Source organism: Falco cherrug, chromosome Z, assembly GCF_023634085.1.
Source record: "Falco cherrug isolate bFalChe1 chromosome Z, bFalChe1.pri, whole genome shotgun sequence".
Lineage (NCBI taxonomy): Eukaryota > Metazoa > Chordata > Aves > Falconiformes > Falconidae > Falco > Falco cherrug.
Genome location: NC_073720.1, coordinates 21,888,951 through 21,913,780, shown reverse-complemented (window position 1 = coordinate 21,913,780; position 24,830 = coordinate 21,888,951). Strand labels below are relative to the sequence as shown.

The window sequence follows — 24,830 nt, the reverse complement described above, 5'->3', positions numbered from 1 at the left end:
TCTAATCTAAAAGACTTTTAATTGTTAAAGATTAACCTTTAAAGCATCTGTGGAAAAACACATTTCCCTAACACTTGACTCCAGCCTGCTGCATTCTGAAACTCAGCTATTAATAATGCTTCAATAGCTTGTTCACCTTGACAGGTTGACAGGAAGACAAGCGCAGATCCTATGTAGAAAATACACAAATGCAGGCTATAACCATATGCCTGGATGGGGAGCCACAAACGCCTCTAACTGCGAGCAAGTCAGTGTAAGCACCTGTCTTTCAGTGGCACGATATTTTGGTGGATTTGATTTTGATGAAGCTTTCTAGGGAGTTTTCTGAGAGTTGGGTGCTTTCAGAGTGGGAGACAGGAGGGTTGCACATGTACCTGTGCACAGAGGAAGAAGAGTGAATGCAGTAAATCAGGCCCATGTGGAGGACACCAAACAAAAAAAGAGCTTTTTAGAGAGGTTGATGTACATATGCAGCTGCAAAAGCAAAGCTCTGAAATTCCCATTTCAGAGCACACAGCATGCTTCAGGTAAGAAAACTTAATGCTATGGCACTGGTAGGAATTTTCAAAAAGGTATCAATAGATGTTGAATTTGGGGGCCAAAAGTGGTCTAAGTTCTCAAAACTATAACTTTATCTGGATTTCCCTATAAGATTAATATGTATTTGAACCTTTCCTTTATACAAGGTGATCAAAAGCAGTTTCCAATGTCATTAAGAGGTTTCCTACACAGCATTTTGTTTAGTTCCTTTTCAGTGATATTGAAATATTTGTTTCTACCTCACCATAAAATCATGGTAGAAGCCATTTCACTGTTTAGATTGAATTAGCTAAAGTCTTTGTAAAGAAAGAGTATAAGGCAGACTAGACTGACAAATTTCTTTGTTTTCAGGAATTTCAGTGAAATTTCAAATGGCTTTTTAATTTCCATCTTAAAAATAGAAGTAATTAGGTTTATTATAAATTAATTTCTATTTGGAAGCATCTAGGTCCTCTAGCAAAATCAAAGACAAAACATACTAGGACAGGAATTCACCCAACTGATAACCAAAGAGTGGGAGAAAGGGAATGATGTTGGCTTTTCCCAGTTATTTCTTTTTAATTGTGTTTTTATTGTTGTTATTACATTAACTGGTAACATCAGCATTCTCTGCTATTTGCAAAATCTTAGGCCAGAAGGATTAGAGGGCATGTTCTGACAAAGAGCACTAATTCTTGTGTGGCTTAATATATGTAAGTACTGCCACCAGAAGAAACAAACAACATACTTGATGGTAACTTCTGGTTTCCTCATCTTCAGTATATGACAAAGAGACAAGCTGCCTTAAAAATGGTATAAGAGAATTGTAAGCAGTAGTAATTTAGTTTGTTCTTTATGTCACAATGACACATCTTTCCAGAGAGATTTCAGCTGCATTCATATGTATGAACTTGTGTAGCCTTTGAAATCTTTTATGCATGTAGAACTCATTATAAACAATAAAGACCAAGATCAATCCAAGGGCAGCCTGAAGACAAGAGCCTGAAAGGTCTCTGAAAATCTTGACATAAGTTTAAAATTTCCACTCTGTCCTCTTACTCTCTTCACATGTCTCATTAGAAAAGGTGAGCACAATAACAGTTTGCCTCAGGCACAGTAAGTCCTTGAATAAGACAATAGTTGTCAGTAAGGAAAAAGAGTGGGGGAGAACGCTTCAGAGTATTCTGTAGAAATACTTGAGAAGCCATGTTAGAATCACAGAAGTCAACCAGTAGCTTCAGTTAATAGTTTTCTACTACCCAGTGGTTAAGCTTTGAAGAGAAACTACTGGTTTCTAAGAATACAGAGTTCTTCCTATGCTCTGTCTAAAAGTCATGGGTTTATGTGTTTGTGGCTGTCAAACAGAGGACCTCAGGTGCAAACCTGGTCTCTGAATATAGCTCTTGCAGACCTCACCCAAGATTTAGCCCCAGAATTTCTGCAGGTGAAGAACATTAGACTATGTATTATTTCATAGTAACATGCTGTAGACTAATGCAGAAGTAACAATACATTGAATAGTAAAACCCAAGGAAGTGTAAGCTTTTTATTGAAATGCTGTGATTTTTAAGTAAAATTCAACACACTGTAAAGAGTTGCATTAATCTCAGCCAGTCTCTGAGCTGTTCTTATAATTTGTTACTCTGCCTGTGGCTGCTCTAAAGTGGTTGTAAAGGCATGTCAAAATGGGTGGAGATATGAAAACAAGTACCCTTAGTTTTTTCTCAGCTCCCACCCACACCTAAGATTCAAGTAACACTGTGCCATCTGATATGAAGCCATACAACTTCCACTCTTGATCTACTTAAATTCTCAGCCCCAACAGTACAGAAACAGCAGGAGGGAAAGAATGACAGCACCTACAATTAAGCACACTGTAGGACGTGATGCTGTTTCACACAGTTGCCTAACATGTCCCCAGAGGCAGCTGTTGAAGATCACAGAATCACAGGATGGTTGGGATTAGAAGGGACCCCTGGAGATCATCTTGTCCAACCCCCTGCTAAAGCAGGTTCACTTGCAGCAGGTTGCACAGAATTGTGTCCAGGCAGGTTTTCAGTGTCTCCAGAGAAGATTCCACAACCTTTCTGGGCTGCCTGTTCCAGTGCTCGGTTACTCTGAAAGTAAAGAAGTTCTGCCTTATATTCAGATGGAACCTCCTCTGTTGCAGTTTGTGCCCATTGCCTCTTGTCCTGTCACTGGGCACCACTGAAAAGAGTCTGGCCCCGTCCTCTTGACACTGCATGGAAGATATTTGTGGACATTGATAAGGTCCCCTCTTAGACTTCTCTTCTCCAGGCGAAGCAGGCCCAGGTCCCTCAGCCTTTCCTCAGAAGGAGATGCTCCAGCCCCCTCACCATCTCTGCAGCCCTCGATGGACCCTCTCCAGTAGTTCCCTGTCCCACTTGAACTGGGGAGCCCAGAACTGGACACAGCACTCCAGGTGCAGCCTCACCAGGGCAGAGCAGAGGGGGAGGCTCACCTCCCTCGACCTGCTGGCCACGTTCCTCTAATGCCCCCCAGGATCCCACTGGCCGCCTCGGCCACAGGGCACACTGCTGGCTCATGGGCACCTTGCTGTGCTCCAGCACTCCCAGGCCCTTCTCCGCAGAGCTGCCTTCCAGCAGGTCAGCCCCAGCCTGTGCTGGTGCGTGGGGTTGTCCCTCCCCAGCTGCAGGACCCTACACTTGCCTCTGCTGAACTTCATCAGGTTCCTCCCCACCCAACTCTCCAGCCTGTCCAGGTCTCGCTGAATGGCAGCGCAGCCTGCTGGGGTATCAGCCCCTGCTCCCAGCTCTGTATCATCAGCAAACCTGCCGAGGGGACACTCGGTCCCTTCATCCGGGTCACTGATGAGTATGTTGACCAGGACTGGACCCAGTACTGACCCCTGGGGAACACCGTGAGCTACAGGCCTCCAGCCAGACTCTGCACCGCTGATCACAACCCTCTGAGCTCTGAGTTCAGCCAGTTCTGCATCCACCTCACTGTCCACCCATCCAACCCACACACTGCCTGTGCTTACCTGTGAGGGTGTTATGGGAGACAGTGCCAAAAGCCTTACTGAGGTCAAAGCAGACAACATCCACTGCTCTCCTCTCATCCGCCCAGCCAGTCACGGAAGGCTATGAGACTGGTCAGGCATGATTTCCCCATGTTGACTACCCCTGACAGCCTTTTTTTCCTCCACATGCTTCAAGATGACCTCCAGGATGAGATGCTCCATCACCTTTGCTTTCTAGTGACAGAGATGAGACTGACCGGCCTGTAGCTTCCTGGGTCCCCCATCCTGCCCTTCTGGAAGACTGGAGTGACACTGGCTTTCCACCAGTCCTCCAGCACCTCTCCTGTCCTCCATGACCTTGCGAAGATGATGGAGAGTGGCTTAGCAGCAACATCTGCCAGCTCCCTCAGCACTTGGGGGTGTATCCCATCAGGGCCTATGGGTGTTGGTGTCAGGCTTCTTTTAGTGACCTCTAACCAGATCCTCCTCAACCAAGGGAAGGTCTTCCTTTCTCCAGACTTCCTCTTTTGCCTACAGGGCCTGGGATACCCACGAGCCAGCCTTGGCAGTGAAGACCAGAGCAAAGAAAGCATTCAGTAACTCTGTGTTCTCTGCCTTCATCACCAGGGCACCCACCTCATTCAGCAGCAGGCACACATTTTCCCCAGTCATCCTTTTGCTACTGATGTAGTTGAAGAAGCCCTTCTTGTTGTCCTTCCCTTCCTTTACAGATCTAATTCCAAACAGACCTTAGCCTTCTTTGTTGCCTCCCTGCATGTTCTGACCACATCCCTGTGTTCCTTCCAAGTGGCCTGTTCCTTTTTCCACATCCTGTAAACCTCCTTCTTCTGTTTGAGGTTTGCCAGAAGCTCCTTGCTCATCCATGCAGGCGTCCTGCCCCCGTTGCTTGATTTCTTGCTCACAGGGTTGCCCCGACCTTGAGCTTGGAGGAAGCGATGCTTGAATTTTAGCCAGCTCTCTTGATGACAGGATGACGGGAGTCTGCCTGAGAGAGTGTCCTCAGTGGGACTATAGACCCAGGATATATTATACCCTGTAGCAACAATGTACCCACTGCATTTAAAGTCTCTCACTGAATGGTCTGATCTCTCAGCTGGAATAGGAAGATAGTGATCTGCTTTGGAAGAAACCATTTGGTTCACTGAGTTCAGACTAAAAGCTTCACTAGTTTGTTTGGTGGGGTTTTCCCCATCTTCCTTCCATACTGGCCTTGGACTCCTTCACAGAATATTTTAGGTGTATGGCAGGTTCCCCAAGACAGAATGTGTTTTCCCAGTCACATTACCATTCATATCTTGAAGTTGTGCCTTGAGCCTCGCTGTTTGATAGCTCTACTGCCCTCCTTTAAACACATAAGACATTTCCTCTGCAAAACCTTTTTGTTCTGAACTGCTGCAAGTGGCATTTATGGGGATTAGCAATAAGGGAATTTTCAAGCAATTCATTAAAAAAATCGGACTATTTACCCCATCTCTGTAAGCAGAGATACACCTGTATCAGCAGTAGTGCTGCTTGTCAGTAGTGTCTGCTTGAAAGACACTGTCACAGCATCATGGAAGATTGAGGATAGTGTAACTGAAAATGCAGCTGTGTGGCCTGCAGAGGGGTGTGCAGGGCTTTTTGCATGAGGCACTAATAAAGTGAGGCTGGTAAAATTCCCAAAAGGAGGTGAGGCCCAGCCCAACAACAGCCCAAGAAACTGTTTAACCTCGTGGGGTCAGCTCCTCTCCTCCCCTGCTCCTGCCATGGTGCCAATTAAGTACAGCTCAGCTTTGTCAGGCTTGACAGTCTGAGGAGTGTTTACTCAGCCCTCAAGGAAGCTTTAGTTACTTGCTGTGAGTTTGCCATTGCTGTGGTTATGCTACTACAGACACTTGAGCTGGGAAGAACAGGAGTTCATGTATGTTTATGTAAACTGTTGTGATAGTAGTGTAAGTGTGTGCCCTTCTTTAGGAGAACGTTAATCACAATGGGAAGGCATGTGTTGTCTTGCTGGTGCGTGGTGGTGGCTCAGGTGCTTCCTGTGAAAATGTCAGATTTTATTGTAAAGGTTAAAGAAATGAGATATGCAACAAATATATATATATACTTGTTAAATAAATGAGGTATACAACAAGGTTATATATATAAAAAAGCTTCTGTTACACTCTGACACTGCTTTCTTTGTCATGAATGAAAAGATAGTGATCTGTATGTATGCCTGTGCTAGCTGGTCAGGAGTGTGTACGAACAATTGGAATTTTTTGTTTGGAGAGGGCTAGGGATACACTCATGCAAATGAATGAGAACTGTTGAGCACAGCTTAGCTATTTGCACATGTTGTTTTATTTCCACTTTGTTTTGTTGAAGTCTTAAAACTCAAATTCTGGGTGCTTTGCTACCTGTTGGAGAGAGTGTAAAAAGTACCGAAGAAAGAAGATGCAAGAAAGGAGTATTTTCTTGATGCTTGTTCCCATGACACGAACTTGTCAGCTGAGAGGAAGGTGAAGACTGTGGGAAGAACTGAGCAGGAAAGGGTTTGGGGGTAAAGCTGTTTGGGTAAAGACACTCCAAGGTGGAATCTGCACCATCCCCTCCAGCCAGTGCTGAAAGGACCAGCCTAGCATAACGGTGTAACTGTGATCTTTCCAGCCTTTTGCACTGGGCAGATGGATGACTGAACAGAGGCTCAGTGCATCGAGTGCTGCACTTCTTACTGGGAAAATGTGATTTGCTGCAGCTTCAGGGTTAGATGGTTACATTAAGAAATACCAGAACTAGTTACTTATTCAAGCCTTACTGCTGTTTCTTAGGCTTATGCAGGATGAAGGTGTATCACTTCTTGTTTGCAGCCATTCTTCTGGATCAAAATATACAATAACTCCAACTGTTGCCAAGTTTTTGCTGATAATTACCACAGAGTTTATGGAAGCTGTCTGAACTTGCTCCAAGTTCTTGCTGACATAATTAAGATGGGGATCTACCATGCAGGGAATGCTGTCAATAAGCAGAAAACTAAAGCTTGCTCAGCTGCTTTACTCCCTGAGCATTCTTCTTTGGGATGCAGCATATAGCCAGCATTTAGGGTCTTGATGATTTTGGTTTTCTCTAGAAAGAAACTCGTGACACAACTAGGTATATTCTCTGGTAGAACACAGTTTCCTTAAAAAAAATGTTTCCCAAAAACAATAGGGAAAAACGAACTAGCCAGCTTCTTCAGAAATCCAAGTCTGATTTCCTCAAGGATAGTGTCTCTATGAGAAATTGTTTCTTAGCTTACTGCAAAGATCTTGCTTGTACCAGTATTTGCTATCTCTCCTGCACAGTTTCAGCTCATTAGTTTTAGGGACTGGAAGATTGTAATCTATCCTAGGAAAAAAATGTCTTTAAGCTGCAGTAGGTTAGTCCTTGTAAAATCTTACAATGCAGCTGGCTGATTTAACTGGTTTGATTGGTGCCTACATCCCTCCACAGAGAAACCTTTCTACGGAGAGCGGCAGACAGCGCTCTCCCACTCTTCAGATTAAGAGATCTGTGACTCTAGGGCCTTTTCTTCATGACTGCCACCAGTACTTTGCAGCACACCTGCACTATCTGAACATGCACTGTAAGACTGTGAGTGAGATGGGCTTTTGTGAATCTAACAGGTTATGGATGTAACTGCAGACCTGCACATGTATCCTTTCACAAAGGAAAGCCATTGGGTGTCCACATTTCTCTATATACCAGCATGATAATGGAAGATGTCCTTAATGTATTTTGAAGATATTTCTAGAAAAACAAATAAGAAATTAAAAAAAAATCGGTTGTTTGTTTGGGTGGAGTTTTTTGGGGTTTTTTTTTTTGGGGGGGGAGGTTGTCATTTGTTCTTTTTTCTTGATTTCAAAAACCTCATTTAGAATAGCTGATCTGTGGTGGTACCATAGGTATGAGAGACCACAGAAGAAGTGTAATTAGTTATGAAATGTAACATAGCTTCTTGATTGATTGGTAATTAACCTGTGTGATTTCTCATACAGGAATTATTGGCTCACAGGTCTTACATTGCCAATGAAGAAGCTCAGTTTCAAAACCAACATAGCTAGGACAACACAGTACAAACTACAAAAACTTCCCTATCACACCGCAAGATTCAATATTTGTTGACATTTCCATTCTATTCTTAGCATCTTATCTAAAAATTAACCTAAATTAGCAAGTTCTAACAGCAGAAATCAAACTTTACATTAGGTAAAAATCCTTGTTGATTACCATGATTTAGAGGTGGTGTAGTTTGTGCTAACCAGTTATTGTTATTGATCTTCCTAGAACTCTGCACCCTTCTGGTGTATTGCACCATGGCATTCATGCACCTGCTGGTTTTGCCAGTTAAAGCCTATTGAGCACAGCACAAGTATTCTGCAGAGTTAGCATTCACATCTTTGTTGACAGCTTTTTGTTGGGTTTTTTGGTGGGTTTTTTTTTTTGGGGGGGGGGGTGGTGTTGATGCAGGTTAGAGTGATTTTGCAGTCGTGGAGCACTGTGTTCTAAAAGGAACTGATTTTTCCAGACATGTTTATGCACCCAGCTCATGGATAAGGCAATGATTATGGCGTAATGTTGTGGCCCAGATACAATAAACATACCCTGCAACCTTCCAGCATGCTGAAAAGATTACTACTTACTTTAGCTTCATCTGTGTGAGCTCCTACAGAATAAACCATTTGATCCTATCATGGCCAATAACACATGTAGCTAAAATTTGATTTATGAAAGATTTATCTATAAACTTTGCATAACAAAACAAGTTGGTAGATGGCATCTGAATTAAGAGTTCTCAGCTGTGAAAAGCTTTAAGTTGTGGCCTCCAGAACAGCTACTCTCTGCAGTGTCACAGAATGTGCTTGGAGTGTTCATTCAATGATTACCAACACTTTGCAACAAGGATTTAGATCTTCACGTTGATATATTTTTACACTGGAATTATATTCACAATGTTAGTGGGGCTGGCTCTTTTTTCATATATTGTTTTCAGAGATGGGACAGATTAAAATGAAAAATCTGGTGGTGCAATGTTATGATTTTTGGAAATAGGCTGAACAAGTGTTTTGGCTTCGGTTTTCTCATTATGTTCAGTAAGGCTTCTTTGGCTGACTGCAATGCACCTTTTGCAGGTGATTTAATTCTCCTTCTTGGTATAGACTGAGTTGCAGTCAGCCTGCATTTAAGCAATACAGTCTGAAGAGGTGTGTCACTGCCAGTTTTAGAGAAGCACAGTGTGTGTATAATGAACTGTCTTACATAATGTGTGTGTATATGCATTATAAGCATATTTATTTATACAGTATATTATATACGTGTATATATTGTGTATGTAATGCAAACATATCACAAAGCTTTACATATACACATATATAATAGAATGTTTGTGTATATATAATATATGTATATCATATATACAACACTATGACACTACCTCTGTTAAATATCCCCTTTGAAGACGTTTTTCACACACTTATGATTATTTCTTCTACTTTTGCAATAGCCATTTTCCACCCTACTTTTGGAGCACCTGCCTCACTCCTGCCTAGGGCCAGTCTCAGCTGCATAATAGTAAAACAATTTTTTATGGTAAGGACCTACTGTTATGTGAGATAAGTGGGCTTACATGGAAAGTTCCACATCTGAATAGCTTTGTCACATTTGCAAGAATTTATCAAATTCACTATTGTTAAAATGGCAAAACTGGAGCTCAACACATAGGTAAACACGTAACTGTTGAAATAGAGCTGACCTGACAATATTGCTGTAGCTTGTGGTGGGCTCATGGTGTCAAGAAACCATGCAAAACCAGCGACAGCTACTCACTTCTGGACAGTTCCCTGAAGTGTATGTCCACAGAGAGACAAGGGAGACCTCCTTGCACAACTCAGCTCATCCACAGACAGATGAGCAGGACTGTGTCATCTCACCTTGTGCCACAGTAAAAGTGATGATACATGTCTGAGGAGAGATTTCTCTGCTGTTTGTAAACTGCTCCTGGAATGTCACTGCCAGCATTACACAAGGACTCATGCATGGCTGTCCATAACAGAGCTAGGCAGAAATGCCTCAGCTACAGAAGGACACTGTTTCAGCCCAGAGGATTAGGAAGAAAAAGCAATTTTTTTCTGCAAAGTCTGAAAGTAACTGCAACTGGAAAAAGAGAATGGCCATGGAAGGCCCTTTTGTCTCCAGTCCTGCTGCCAAACACAGCAACATGCTGTGCACTTACAGAGGTGGGATACAGTCCACTTGCAACAGAGCCTGCCTGGGACAGGTTTACCAGTTGTGAGTCAGAACACCAGCAGAGATGCACCAGCAAACAACACATTCTCCAGGAGAGCAAAGCTTGCAAACAAGATTTGTGTAAGGTTTGCATCTCCTCAAGCTGAGGGTGCAGGTATCTGTTGGTGTTCTTCGGGTGACTACCTTGCTTGGTTACAACTGTTACTATTTCAGCAAAAGCTCCCGACACTGTTGGTGCAGTAAGGAGCAGCCCCTGCAATTCCCCTGCTGATAAGCACCTTCAGGCTCCAAATACAGTCCTCACTCATCCCTAAAAGACTCTTAAATCACCATCTCATCAACAGAGTAACAGGCTAAACATCCTTCGGTATCTGAGCTATCTGGATTCTGGCAAGGCAACAAAACACAAAAAAGCATTGGTTAGCAGCATTCATGGCAAGCACAGTTCTTTATTTAGCATAGACCAGGAGTTAAGTCTTCAGCGTCTTGTAAAATCTGCAGAGCCATCTTCAGCGTCTACATTTGTTTCCCTCTTCCCTTGTTCTTTGGTGGTGAATGTAGGGAACTTAAAAGATTACTGAAATTTACAGTAAATCTCATGTGCAGCTTTCACTTGCTAAGCACTGAGACAATCTGGTTGCTGCTAGCTCCCTCTTTTACAATTTAAATGCCTCTGACTTCCTGTGTGTATCTGCTTGCTTTGTGTGTGCAGGGCACAGCTGTCTCCTTCATGCTGCCTTTCCCCTGCTGCATGTTAATCATTTACCTGACATGAGCAGGTCAACCATTATTTCTGTCCTCTCCCAGCCCTCACAGACTCGCTTGATGATTCAGATTACCTTTGCTCCTGAAGTGCATGGAAGGCGAGGCCATTCTCTTTATGGGGCTCCAAAGGCAGAAGAGCTGTTCTTGCTAACACTATTGGCTTCAAATGTGTTAGAGCTGTTAGCCTGCATCTGGTAATTGTTATTTTCGTCCATTAGTAACAGCTGTGCATTTTGAAATCTACAGGTGACCTACTTACTTTTTATTATTATGCACCCCAGTGTCCCATTCTGTCTGAGCCAAGGCAGCCTTATCAGGCATGGCAAAATAGGTTTTAGAACATGTGAGGGGTACTAGTTGCTTGCTGAGCCATATAGCCATATCCCTCTGGACAAGTCTTAAGGCTCCCCAAGGGGTCTGTCTGAGCAGGGATGTGCTGGTTCCCAAGGTCTGTTTGTAGTTCTTGGCTGATGTCTTAGTAAAAATGGTTTTGAACCAAGAAATCAAAGAAAATGTTCCAAATTCTGCAAGTTAAGGGGGTGGGAAATGGGGTGCTTTGATTTTGTTTTGTGGGTTTTTTCCCTCCTAGGTGACACATGCAGTATTGCTCAATGGATTATCATATTTCTACATACCCCTTTTGGCCAAACCCTGTGATCTTATTAAAGATCAAAAGCCCCAGGATTTCTTCACCTGTCACAATCCTAACAATTCCTAGCAATTTGCATGAAGCAAATCCAAAAGGTCATAGAATCACAGAATTATAAATCATTTAGGTTGGAAAAGGCCTTAGAGATCATCAAGTCCAACCCTTCATCCTGGACTGCCAAGTCCATCACTAAACCATATTGCTTTGCACCACATCTTTGAATTTTTTAAACACCTCTGGGGTGGTGATTCCATCACTTCCCTGGGCAGCCTGTTCCAGTGCTTCAGTACCCTTTCAGTGAAAAAGTTTTTCCTATTATCTAATCTAAGCCTCTCCTGGCATAACTTGAGGCTGTTTCCTCTTGTCCTGTCACCTGTTACCTGGGAGAAGAGACTGACCCCCACCTGCCTACAGCCTCCTTTCAGGTAGCTGTGGAGAGCAGTGAGGCCTCCCTTGAGCCTCTTTTCCAGGCTAAACACCCCCAGTTCCCTCAGCTGCCCCTCATAATATCTGCTCCAAACCCTTTATCAGCTTCATTGCCCTTCTCTGGACAAACTGCAGCCCCCACTACGTCTCTCCTGAAGTGAGGGACCTGAACCTGAACCCAGTATTTGAAGTGCAGTCTCACCAGTGCTGGCCTCATCCAGCCAGCTCTTAACCTGGTGTAGACCACACACCTGTCCAAGCCATGAGCAGCCTGTTTCTCCAGGAGAATGCTGTGGTAGATGGTGTCAGAGGCTCTTCTAAGCCCCAGGTAGACAAACAACATCCACAGCTTTTCCCTTATCCATGAGGTGGGTCATCTTGCTGTAGAAGGACATCAGGTTGCTCAAGCAGGACTTGCCTTTCATAAACGCCTGCTGGCTGGGCATGATCCCCTGGCTGTCCTGCATGTGCTGTTTGATGGAGCTTAGGATGTTCTGCTCCATGACCTTTCCCAGCACCGAGGTCAGGCTGACAGGCCTGTAGTTCCCCAGATCCTCCTTCCTGCCCTTCTTGTAGGTGGGCATCTCACTGGCTGACCTCCAGTCCACTGGGACCTCTCCAGATAGCCAGGACTGTTGGTAAATGATGTGACCTGGTGAGCTCCTCTGCCAACTCCCTCACTACCCTCACTCAGGTGGATCCCATCTGTCCTTGTGCGTGTCCATGTGGAGCAGCAGGTCACTGTTTCCTCCTGGGCTGTGGGAGACTTCATTCTGCTGCTCATCCCTGTCTCCCAGCTCAGGGGGCTGAGTACCCTGAGGGATGCTGGTCTGACTATTAAAAAATGAGGCAATTAAAGCATTAAGTACCTCACGCTTTTTCTCATCCTCTGTGGCAATGCTCCCCCCTGCATCCAATAAAGGATGGAAATTATCCTTGGCCCTTGTTCTGTTTCTAATGTAATTGTAAAAACATTTTGTGTTATCTTTTAGGGCAGTGGCCAGCTTGCATTCTACTGGGGCTAGTGCCTCTCTAATCTTCGCCCTGCATAACCTTACAACATCCCTATAGTCCTCCAGAGTTGCCTGCCCCTTTTTCCAAAGGTGCTAAACTCTCCTTTTTTCACAATTTCCAGCCAAAGCTCTCTGTTCAGCCAGGCTGGTCTTCTCCCCCACCCAGCTTGGCTTTCAGCACATGGGGAGCCTGCTCCTGCACTGTTAAGACTTCCTTCTTGAAGAATGTCCAGCCTTTCTGGACCTCTTGGCCCTTCAGGTCAAGGTCATCCTCCTAATCTCCAGCCTAGTCAATTGCTCAGTGATGTGGAGTTTCTGCAGGATCTCTGTTACCAGCTGTGTTTCTCCATCCCCATCCCACCACCAGGTTTTCAGCCTATTGCGGTATTTCCACACTCATAACAAGGTTTCTGTGCTTGTTCTGCCTCTTGTGGACTCAAAACTTCAGGTTTGAGCTTCTCACTGTGCCCCAGCTCAGAGGCCCCTTCTGCACTTACACGTTGACTATGTACTCATTTCACAGCGACAGCTCAGTCCCTTCCTCTTGTGCTTTTTTGGCACGTTGTAAAATGAGTTTGCCTCTTTCCTTCAGTTTGTCTTCATACCCTCTCCCTGCTCATTGGTTTTGCCTCTTGTTTTGACTCAGGCTGTCATCTCCGTGCTAACCATCTCCAAAGAGATGGAATTTCCAGGTTCCTGTGGACTGAAGTGGCAAACTAAACCAGAGCACCTGCTTAGACGCTAGGGGTTCTCCATTACCTTTCGCTATGCCCCATACTTCTCCAGTCGGGAGTCACCGGGAGCATGATCCTCATCCTGAACAGCTTCCGAGAGCGGGTCCCGCAGCCCGTTCGGGGCGGAGCGTGCCCCGCAGCACGGCGCTCCCGCCGACCATCGTGCTTTGCTTTCTAGGACGGAATTACAACGTCCCGCCGGGCTTGCCGCTCCAGTGGCCCCCGGCAGCCGCCGGCCCCGCAGCCGCAGCCCACACCCCGCCGCGCCGCCCGCAGCCGGGAGACCCAGGGCCGTGCGGGGAAGCCCCTGCGCACCGCAGCAGCGGGGAGCGCCGCAGGTGGGCAACGGGCTGCGTCCCCCCCGCGGGCCGCCGCTGCCGGGGGAGGCCCGATCCCAGCCGCACCGCACCGCCGGGGGGGCCGCACCGGGGGCCCTGGCTCAGCGGCGGTACCGGCTCAGCGCCCCGGCCCGGCCCGGCGCGGGTGTGAGCGCTGCGGGGGCGGGACGGGACGGGACGGGACGGGACGGGACGGGACGCCCCCCTCCCCTCCCCGCCCCCCCGCGGCCCCGCCCCGCCCCGCCCCGCCCCGCCCCTCCCGCGTGCTTTCCCGCCGGCCGCGCCGCCCCGCGGCAGTCGCTGTTTGGTGGCTGCGGGGACAGGTGGGTCCGTGTTGCTGCTGCGCGAGGGGTCCCGTCGGGAGCGGGATGGCGGAGCGCGCTGGGAGGGGGAGCCCCCGGCGCCCTTCCGCGGGGTCTCTCCCGCACTGGGCCGGGCGGGGTGGCCATGGGCTCTGGGGCTCTTCCCGCCCCCCTCCCCTCCGAGCTCCCTGAGTGCGCCCCGCGCTCCCCGTGCTGCGCCGCAACCCCCGCCGCGCCCCGCTGTGCCTCCTCCCTCCCCACCTCCGTCTTCTGGCTGCACCCGCATCCCCGTCCCTGTCCCCCTCTGCACCCTGCTGTGCCTTTCCCCCAGCCCCCCCGGCTGCGCCCCGCACCCCGCCAGGCTGCGCCCCATGGTGCCTGTCCCCCCAAGCCCCGTGGCTACACCTCGCATGCGCTGAGCTTGTCTTCCCACCTTGAAGAAGAAGCCGCACCAAGGGTGCAGCGTGAAAATGGCCTTCACCTTGCACAGAGGGCTGCATCAGGGGTGTTATTCTTGAAAAATGCCCTCCCACCCCCAACACCCCCCGGAAAGAGGGGCAGACCCAGCAGTCAAGAAGTGGAGGCTTCTTTCTCTGCAGGGGCAAAGGTTGGAGGCAGCCAGGGGAGAGGTGTGGCCCGTGCGCTTGAGATGATGATATTAAAATGTAGGGCTGGAGGGATGATGTCTAGGCAGGGGTTGTCTGGCAAGTTGGAAGGGTGGGGGTCTGGCTTGCTGCCTTCCTCCTCCTTGGGGATGGTTCTCCTCTGCTGCTGTGCATGGCAGGCCCATCCTTAAGGACCGGCAGCAGCAGCGTGGCCGTGAGCTGAGGAAGGTGATGGGTGCCGGCTCATGTGGCTGACGAGGCTGTGTTGGGCCAGCCTCTCTGACCTGCCCTTTGCAATGGTGGATGTGGCGTGTGTTCTTTGAGCGTTGGAAGTACTTCGATACTTGGTTTGTAAGTATGTTTTAAGTGTGCTGATACTTTGGTTGGGTTTTGGACATCGCTGCCACCAAGATAGAATGGTGTGATGCTTGAAAAGGCCAACCAACTCTTAGTGATTTCTTTGCTTGCTTTTGTAGGAAATCAAAGTAAGCTAACTAAAGCTGTTTGGACAAAACTAGAAACCTTACAGCTGTGTATGGATACCCTCTTCCATACTCCATTGTAACTGAGTCCTTCCCAGACCGTGTGTAGGTCTGTACTGAACATTGCCTTGTGGGAGAAATTTGAACAAGTTTTTCTGGTTGTTGGGAGCAGCCTGGGAACAGCGTGCTGCCTGACTTACTCTGCTGCCCAGCATCTGGGGTGCTGCCCAGGAAGCATTCGGGGCTTGGAGCTGCCTCGGGTAATGGTAGCGTCGCTGTTTACTGGCACAGCGTTAGGCAGCGTGGATGTACCCTGAAAATGTTTCACTGTGGAGTGGGAGCGCTTGTACTTAAACATTTGCTTGAAGAAAAAGCAGAAAGACCTAGGATATGAAAACCTAGCCAGGCATAGGCTTATAAGGTCTTCCTAGGCAGCACCTCTGTTATATATAAAGCTGAATAGCGCAGCTTTATGGTATTTCATTATAATGTGTCAATCAACTTTCTATTAAACAGTATTTATTTACTGGTAGAGAGGCAGGTTATGGTACAGGAAGCAATATTCATGGAATGTGCTGGGAAAGATGCCACCACATTAGTTAAGTAATACATGCCAAATAGGATTTAACTAGTTACGAAGCTCACAGAATACCATGAAATACCTATCAACTAATTACATACCAGTAAAAGAACTAATCAGTATGTTTTTATATCCTGACATGACTTAATGGCCTTTGCTGAGTGTGCTCCCCTTACTGTGCCATGCCCTTCCTGGCTTTGTTTCACTCTGCTGCAAAAAACCAGGAAACACTGTTCTTTTTCCCCCTACCTTGGACTCCTGCTTTTCCTCTTGAATCTGCTTCTGCCCGGTACTTCTCCTTTAATGCTTCTTTCACCTCTTCCTCTGGCTTGTCCCTGCCTGGTTGCTTACCACATAGGCTTCTGGAGGCACAAGCAGATGCAGGGAGAGCAGTGCGTGGGATGGGCGCGGGAGGTGTGTGCGTGGTGGTGGAAGTGGGGGCATGTCACCTTTGTGTTATGTTCAGGTGCAGGAGGTGGAAGGGAGCCATGATCCCTTCCTGGATCCTTGTTAGCTGATTGTGAAATCATGTTTGTAGTATTCTGCATCTCACTTGGCAGACTTCATCTGGCATCTCTCCCTCCCTGATGCCTCTCTGCCTCCGCACGGCTGTCAGGGGCCGCCGCCCTGTAATTCTCCTGGTGAAGTCTGGTGTGAGCTCCCTGGTCTGCCCCAGCCCAAACGAGATAGTTTAGCTCCCATTTGTGGGTTAAACTAATCTGACTCGCTTTGTCTGAAGTGGATTAAGGGCTATTTGTAAAATATGGGTAGTGGACCTATGGCGCATACGTAAGGATGACTAGATGTGGTGGTGTCATCTTCAGTGGCAGAATGTGGCTTCATAAAAATAATTTTATAGCAGAATACTCATTAACTTCAGGCTAGTGGACATCTGAATCTTGAGGCTACTTCCAAAAGCCTGGGTAGCTGAAAAGTTCCTCTCACTATTCCTCTGTCCCTCGCCATAGCTTTTCACTGTTCTGGTTTTCATTCCTGAAGTCACAGAAGATGACACAAGTACAGTGCTTTTATCAGTTTCCACATTGCCCAAGTACATATTAAGTTTGAGAACTGACAAATTTCGTTGTTTTTCTCTATGGTAATTTATGGATGTTTCAAACAGCACTTCTGGTAGGCCTTACCTGAGTATTTAGGAGGAAGCTGGTCTATGCTTGGAAGCTGTCCTGAGGTGGAAAGGAATGGGAGCTAAGCACTGAGAGGCTCCAACAGAGGCTATTCCAACATTAAGACAAATTATTGCCATAACATAGATTTAAAGCATGTCACAAAAACTTCACTATTGTTCTAGGTTTAGCTTTAGGATCTTTCTGTTCACTTAAAGTTACTTTACATGCAATTTAAAAGTTGAGTAGTTACTCTGCATTGTTGGACTGTGCTAGAGAGCAGGTTCCATGTGCCTGGGACACTGGAGGAACCTCCCTCCAATACCTGGGCTCCATGCTGTAGAGGGCAAATGCAGCCTAAATGGTGATAAGTAAACCTTTCACTTCTTGAAAACATCAGATTATTAGAACAAAAACATAAATAATTCATTTTGTAAGTCTGATAGTACTTTTTAAAATTTTAGTTCCTTTAAAAAACAAGAAAATGAAAGCTAGAGGGTCATGCAGTGGTTTTATTTTCTGTAGTCTGTTGTCACATGTTCAATTTACAAGAAGTTTTGCGAAGTTGCAAGTAATGTAGCGGTTAAGATTTTTTGCTGTCCCAATACATAGTTGAAATCCAAAAAGTAAAGAAGTATTTCAGCTGAAATTAGAAATATAAGTTTACGCTGATGGGAGGCACCAGAGAAATTCAGGTGTCCTTTTTCTTACTGTCTTTGGTCTTAGTGTGACCATTGAACTGGAAATGTTGACTAGGTTTTTTATTTTTTTGTCTGTTTTTACTAAATTCATGCAGTAAAATGCTTTTGATGTATCGGTTGATGTGGTCTTGATTTTTATGTTTTTTCTGCATGTTTTTTGCTGCATATGTTATGTCTGCTTATGATGGTTAGACAAGCATTTTATCACTGAAGATACTGACTAGAAAAGACCTATAAGTAGTTCATAAATTGAGTAATGTGAGAAGAATACACAGTTCAGAGCATCACAGCTTTAAAAGTGTCTTGGTTGTTATCTTGGTTCTGTATGAGAATAGGGAACTGAATTTCAGTAACATTTTTAATTTTGAGATTGTGAGCTAGTACAAAAACCTAAACTCTTAAAAACTGCTTGTAAAGCCTATGCAGCCCAAAGCAAGCTCTGGGTCCCACCTGCAGAGTGGCACAGTTGTCGCAAGGATGACAAATATAAGTGTCAGTAAACTCTATGAATCATCTTGTTTGCTAGGAGCAATGGTATTCAGATTGCCCCTCTGAACTGTGTCAGGGCTGTATTACTCCTTGTGCTGAAAGCAGTGAGTGCCCACTCTTATCTCCACTCTGCTCACATACCAGCTCAGGCTGATGTTGTAGTTTCACCAGCATTTCTTTTGTCCTGAGTGCTTTTGCCATTGTGTCACCTTTCTGTTGTGGTGGTATAACTCTTGGTGAAGGCTGGTGCTGAAAAGCACTGAGGAAATGGTCTGAGTTAAAAAAACCCTTTCCTTTTCTGTGAGACTTGTCTCCCCTGCCATGGAGCTGTTTTCCAAACTTATTATGCAGCCAGAAAAATGTTTTTTCCAGCACAAGTCAAGGGTGACATAGGAGCATGTATGAGTAATGGCGGGGGGTGGGGGTGGGGAAGGTTGATTAAAACGGCATTGCTACCATTAAGGGTGCTTTTATCGTTGCAAACCTACCCTGTAAACAGACTTGCTCTGCTTGAGCAGGCTATGCTTAAGAGAAGCTGCTTGTAGCAGCTTTATGAATTCTGACATGCTGCTTGCGTGCATTTAATTGTATTGTGAATTCTTTGTAGTTTGGATTATCTTTGATATTGATATGGTGCCTTGCACATTGGGCCTCGTGCCTGGAGCCTCTATTCAAAGTCTTTTTTTTTTTTCTTTTACCTTTTTTTATTTAAAGCAGTACCTCACCAAATGCATATGAATATGACCATAACTTTGGTGCACTGCAAAAACCTGTACAAAAGAATAGTATGTACTATTGTTGTTGTTAAGTTTCTAGAGGCATGTCCTGGACTGGAATTTAGGAGAATGCTCCTGTCCCAGTGATGGCATTCTGGGTTTAGGGGGTATGTCTGAGATCAAAATACAGCTTACTAAGAATAACTCTACTCCTTTTATTCTTTGTTTTCTAACAAAAGGAAGGGACAACTCTTGTTGGAGTCTGAAACACAAAGATCAGTTTGTTGACTTGGAAATAATTTGCATTGTATCATCAGTCCTGAAATGGCTTAAAACAACATCACAAAAACCTGATTCAATGCTTCTCTGTATGCTTTAAGAGTATGGGTATGGTTCATGTTGGTATCGTGCCCTTTCTTTCAGGAAAGTTATTTGAGGTAGCAAGTAGATATTAGATCAGGCAAAACTCAATAGAAAAAAATAAAAAGTGGCTGGAAACTGTTACCAGTAGTTGAAGGTGGTGTTTTTTGATATGTACCTGAGCAAAGTGCAAGGCAACTGGGAAGGAGAAACTTCCTGCTTTAAAATATTGTTGCTGGTGGAAAAGATCTTTTTGAAGAAGGACAAGAAAGGATTTCTGTATAGTTAAGTTTTGAAATACAGTATTTCTCAAATGTATCTGTTTGGGATTTGGGGGCTTTTTTTGGTGGATGTTTTGGTTGTGTGTTTGGGTTTTTTTGTTCTTTCTTTAAAGACTTTCCAGCTAGTATTTTCAATTGTTTTCTTTTGGTAAAATGTTTTTTGCATTGTTTTTAATGAAAAAGTATTCGCTAAAGCATCAAGAGTACCAAAATTATTGGTCAGATGTGCTCATTTATTTTCTTAAGTAAATATTGCAATATTTGTTTACCATGTGGCATTACAAATAGATGGGGATCGGCAGCATGAAAATGTCTATAATCTGTTTAGAGAAGTAGTAACTGGTAATGTTGTCTCCTGTGCAGGTGAAATTTACTTACGTAGGTATATTGCAAGTGAATACCTTAGTGTATTTTGCAGTATTTGAATTTATATTTATATATATTTATATATATATACATATATTTCCATTTATAACATTCACTACAATCCCTTTTTTATTGGTTTAGATGTACAGTTGGAAATACCTGGATTACATATGTTCTTCAATCACTTTTTTTAGTTGGAGCTCTGTGGCTTGTCTTTTCAGTACTGAAATAAAAGATTGACTTTTGAAACTTTAACTGTACAGAATGGGTCTGACAAGCTTAATGAAATTATTGTAATGCCCTTTGGAAGTGCCTTGTCCACCCTTGTTTCCTGTGACTGAGGCGAGTAGAAGACACTGTGTACGCAAGCTGAGAGGCTAATGGAGTAAGCTCAGTGTTCACTGTCAACTTTGAAATTAAACCTTCCACAAAAGTACTTGTGAGTATTCTGTATTCCTCAGAAACTTTGTTACAGATGTCAATTCCCTTTGTCCCTTGCAGTGTTACTGGTGTGCAGACAACAGTGTTTCTGTAGCATGTTCTGTACCAAGCTAGGTTGGTAGAGGAGTCCGCTTCCATTTGTTGTTACACGAAGGAGTGATAAAACTCTAATGCCTGCCTGTAAATGACTTTATTCATAGCTGCGGTGTTGGGGAATTTCACTCATTTTAACTTCTGACCGTGAACACAACTCTTACGTTTTAAAGAAGGAAGAAGGTTGGGAGGCAGGAGTGCAAAACAGGAGCTGTCGGGGCACTCTGTGCCTCCCTCCAGCAAGCCCTTTAATGAGTGTTTGAAATCTTATGGGGTGAAAAAATCCCCCAGCTGAATTTCAAATTATCCTGAAACTGCTTCTCATGAACTGATGTGGTCCACTTGATCAGTTAGGGAAGCTTATCTGAAAGTTGCAGAAAAAGTGTTCCTGATTATGGGCTGGACCATGCTGAGTTCTGGTTCAATCTGGAATTTTTCCCAGTCTGTTGAAATGAGTCTGCTGCTGTATTTCAAAACTGAACAGCTTAGATACGCCATTTAAACTATGTTCAAAAGTATGGGATGGGAAATTGCCTCTGGAGCTGTGGAAATTGCGCAATTTGGTGTTCTTGCTTTTATCCTTTAGAGTCTTTACATGTGTACTTGTGCAGCGTGGTTGCATGCCATCAATTGCTTTCATCCAAGGTGCCGGAGCATCTGACAAAACTTCATTGAATCTAAACAGACTTCTGTGATAAGCAACGGAGCTACTTTTACATATGGTGAAATTATATGACCTTGGTTCACTTGTTGAGATAACAGCAGTGGGAAGAAGTCCAGTCCTCCATTCCAGTCTGTGGAAAAGCATCACACTTTTTGGGTATAGTCAGCTGGATGAACCTGCAGCTATGTAATGTATATGGAAGACAGTGTTGGTGAGAGCAGATTCCTTGGTTTGAGCACGAGCAATGAAATCATCCTGAAGCAAGGTAGAAGAGAAAAAGTGGAGACAAACCACTGTGTTTAGAAACCTGTTTGAGGGATGAGAGCTATGGTGTTGCTTTAGGTTTAGAAGGTGGTATGTGTCCTGGTAATTTGGCATAGTAACTGGGATATTGAACTGGCACACAACACTTTAGTCTTGTTCACAACTTTGCTGTGCTAACTGATGGAAAAAGTGCACCTCTCTCTCTGGTGACGGAGTGCTCCATAACAAAGAGTGAACCAGACATACTGACCTCTTCTGCAAAGCACTGAAACCTGTACGTGAGAATGCTGTGTAAGACTTTTTTTTTTTTTTCCTGATAATTTAAATGTGTAGTTAAATATAAGCTTAAATCTTTCTTTGCACTGGAGATAGTCCAGTTTTCTTTTCTTTTGCTGCTGTTGCATGCTGAGTAGACTATTAGACACGTGTCTGTTTCTTGTATACTGGTGTTTTACAGGAACATTAGTATTAGGCTGAGTACTCTGCTGCTTGCCAAGCTTCGGCACTGGAAGTATTATTGTCTCCTGGCTTATTCAGATGTGGCACATCCATTGCCTAATGCACTTTGCTGATGGGATTTTTTTTTTTTTTTTTGAGCTATTTGTATTTGGCAGTCTTTCAGGATTGGAAAGAGGGGAAAAAATAAGTGCAGCAGACTTGGCCAGATGTAACTGGTTCATCCCTGATGTGCTGTTTGGCTGAGCTGATCTATTTTAAACTGTAGAGATGTCTTGTGATCCTAGGTGGTCTCTGAATGCTTGGGAAGATGGTAAAAACTACTTCCTACTGTGGTGGAAAGTACTGACAGAAGAAGGAAAATTCTTAGAACATACCTGTGACTAAACCTGTGCATTAATGTGGTGTTTCATTCTGTTCTTCTCTGAAGTTACCTTTCAACGTTTTAAGCTGCCTTCAAAAAGTTCTACCATTACAAACTCAGAGCCTGCGTAATTCTGCTTTATACACTGTTCTTGAGCTTCCTGAAAATGCAAAATAATGAAGACTTTAGAAGTTTCTCTTATCAAAGGAACCGTGGTCTAGCTAACTAATGTAGAGCAGAAGAAAACTTTCACAGCTGTGTAATGTCATTAATACATTTTGCTCATACTATCAGCCTCTACTTTGCATTTTGTGTTAGGCAAACTCCTGCATCTTGATTGCTTGGAAATTGAAGAAAGAACTGAGATTTTTAAGGCTGGATTTTTATAACAAGATCTGGTTTAAAAAACACTGTAAGATGCTTTTGCTAATCAAGCCAGTTAATGTTCTTAGGTGATGGAGAGTTTTGTTTTCATGTAAGCTTTTGAGGCTAGGTTGTCATCTGAATACTGTCCCATGCAGCATTGCTTTGCTCTTGGAGAAACATTTTTCTTGTCTCCGTAGATCTTTGACTGCTCTGATTCACCTTGACTGGATGTTTCCTTTCTCTTATGCTTGTTGCCAGCTATGAACGTTCCTCTTAAATACTTTCTTTTGAGTTCTGACCCACAGGACTTCCACAGAACGCTCTGGAAGTGCAACACTTCTGTAGGTCTTAGAAGGGTAACTGCACAGCAAGTGGAAAAGAGCATTTCTGAAACTGCCATTAGTACTGAGTCAAAGCAAAGATGCTTCCATTTTTTGTGTTCACACTGTGTGCCCAACCTCTGTCAAACTGGATCACCCTCCAAGGGTTGCAGTCACCTCAAAAGGGAAGGGTGCTGTGGAAAGTTACTGATCAAGAAGTAGTGTAAACAGCATCCAAGATGGCTTGAGTGCTACCGAGAAGCTTACTCAAATTTCAAGCAGAATCAAATGTAATCACATTTCCATGCATTCATCCCTGAACTCAAACTATAAGCACAATGCAATGTTGACAAGTGCCTTTGATTACAGGATGAGTCTGCAGGGTCATTTCCTCCAGCTGCCCCTAACGTTCAGATGTCTCTTTGCCATCTGTTCTCCATCCCTCTGTGATTCCTCCCTTGAGTGCAGAGTACAAGAAGTACTGGGAAACATCTGGCTTTTTCACTCACCTCCATTTCTGAAATCGTATTTCATTTCTGTACTAACTCTGGTCAAGTGTAGATTAATAACTTCCCTTTTTTTTAAGTGAACATCTTCTTTGAGATGCAGGAGAAAAAACCAGGAGTGTCAGGAGAAATTAGGTGTCTATTTCTGTGCATACTACTCTGTTGAATTGTTCTGGCTGAGAGGCCTGAGGATCCAGACAAGGGTATAATGTACCTTTGTGGGTTGCCTGACTCTGAGTATGTTTTGTAGTGGTTGACTAGACCTTTCATCATGCTGAAGAATGTTGACTTAGTAACAAACCCCCCCCCCTCATCCCGCAAACCTAAGGCCTTTATATCTCATTGCATGTCCCTCAGTGATTTGGAACCTCCAGCTGCAGCTGTACAAATTACCAGCTCTGGACTGGAGAGATTTAGGATGTTACAGTGTAGCAGCTTCCTGGACCACTCCAAAAATCACGTCCACAACAGTTGATGTGCCAAGATTGAATCTGGGAGCAGCAGCCTTTTTTATTATACTGTCAGCATGCTTCCTTGGGTGGGAGGAGTATTCTGGTACTTGAGTTTAAAAACACTTAGCGCAGATTTCCTTTAAAATGGCTCGTCACCCTAAAGCTCTGCCATTGCTGTGCAGCCGCTGCCTGTGTCACGCTTCCCAAAGCTCACAAGTTGCACTGTGTGGGTTGCTGCAGAAGGTGCCGGCACAGCTGGTTCCAGCTTTCTTTTGGAAGAGCCTCCTAGGGAGACTGCAGTTCCTGATGTTTACAGTGCTCAACAGCATGCCTGCTATACTGCATGGTAGCTTAAAAAAAAAAAAAGAAAAATGGGGGAGGGAAAAAAGGGTGTCAGTTCTAGGTCAGCTGCCTTTAGATTTTATGCCTGCCTAATGCAACACAAGCAAAATCAGAGCAGAAGGAATGCATTATTTTGCTGCCTAGAGTATCAGCCTAGGACCCAGAGGGGTGGTGGGTAGGTTGAGCAAGTGCAAGGCTGTGGGAAACAATGGTAAAGGAAATTAGCCCATGTCAGCAGGAGTGAATGGTGTGGGAGCAGTTCAGCTTTTGTAAATTACTGCATTAAGGAGTGAACAAAAGAATGTGTTGCAACTCCACACCGGTGTTATCAGTGTTACTACTTACTAATATTCTGAACTTGGCAAGATTACAGCTAGCACAATAAAAGTTCCATAAAATGACATTGACTTTGCAATGTCGTTTTGCCACAGCAACTACAGTGATGGTAGCTGAGTTGAGCGTACACTGTAGGCAAGATATAACTGTAGAAAAATGTCTTCCTTTCATAATGATGAATATTTTTCATTTTATTCACATCTTAAGGTGAATATTGTGTTCTTAAGGTAATTATATATCTTATCTCCCTTTCCTACAAAACTCCTTTCTGCTGTATTTTCATGTTACAAAAGACAGCACTGTCTCCCTGTCTTTGTCTCCTGCAGGTGGAAATTTGTGGTCCAGTTCTCTGTATTTATTGTTCTCTAGTGGTGAATAGCTACAGGTATATTGCCATTGATTACTTGGTTACAAGACATCTTTGGAAATAGGAAGGCTTATCTGCTTTTTTTCCCGATTGGTATTGGCTAGATTAGCAAGACGTTACCTGTGTAACAAGTCTTGT

The 24,830-nt window shown here is 44.5% G+C and overlaps 1 protein-coding gene across 1 annotated transcript in view; it reads left to right on the top strand.

The window, feature by feature from the left end:
* Positions 1-13,977: 13,977 nt before the first annotated feature.
* The window catches only part of ELOVL7 (ELOVL fatty acid elongase 7), a 32,660-nt gene continuing 21,807 nt past the window's right edge, over positions 13,978-24,830 (top strand). Inside the window, exon 1 of the mRNA XM_055699458.1 lies at positions 13,978-14,038. The gene's annotated coding sequence lies outside the window, so the exon portion shown is untranslated. The remainder of the gene's footprint in view (positions 14,039-24,830) is intronic.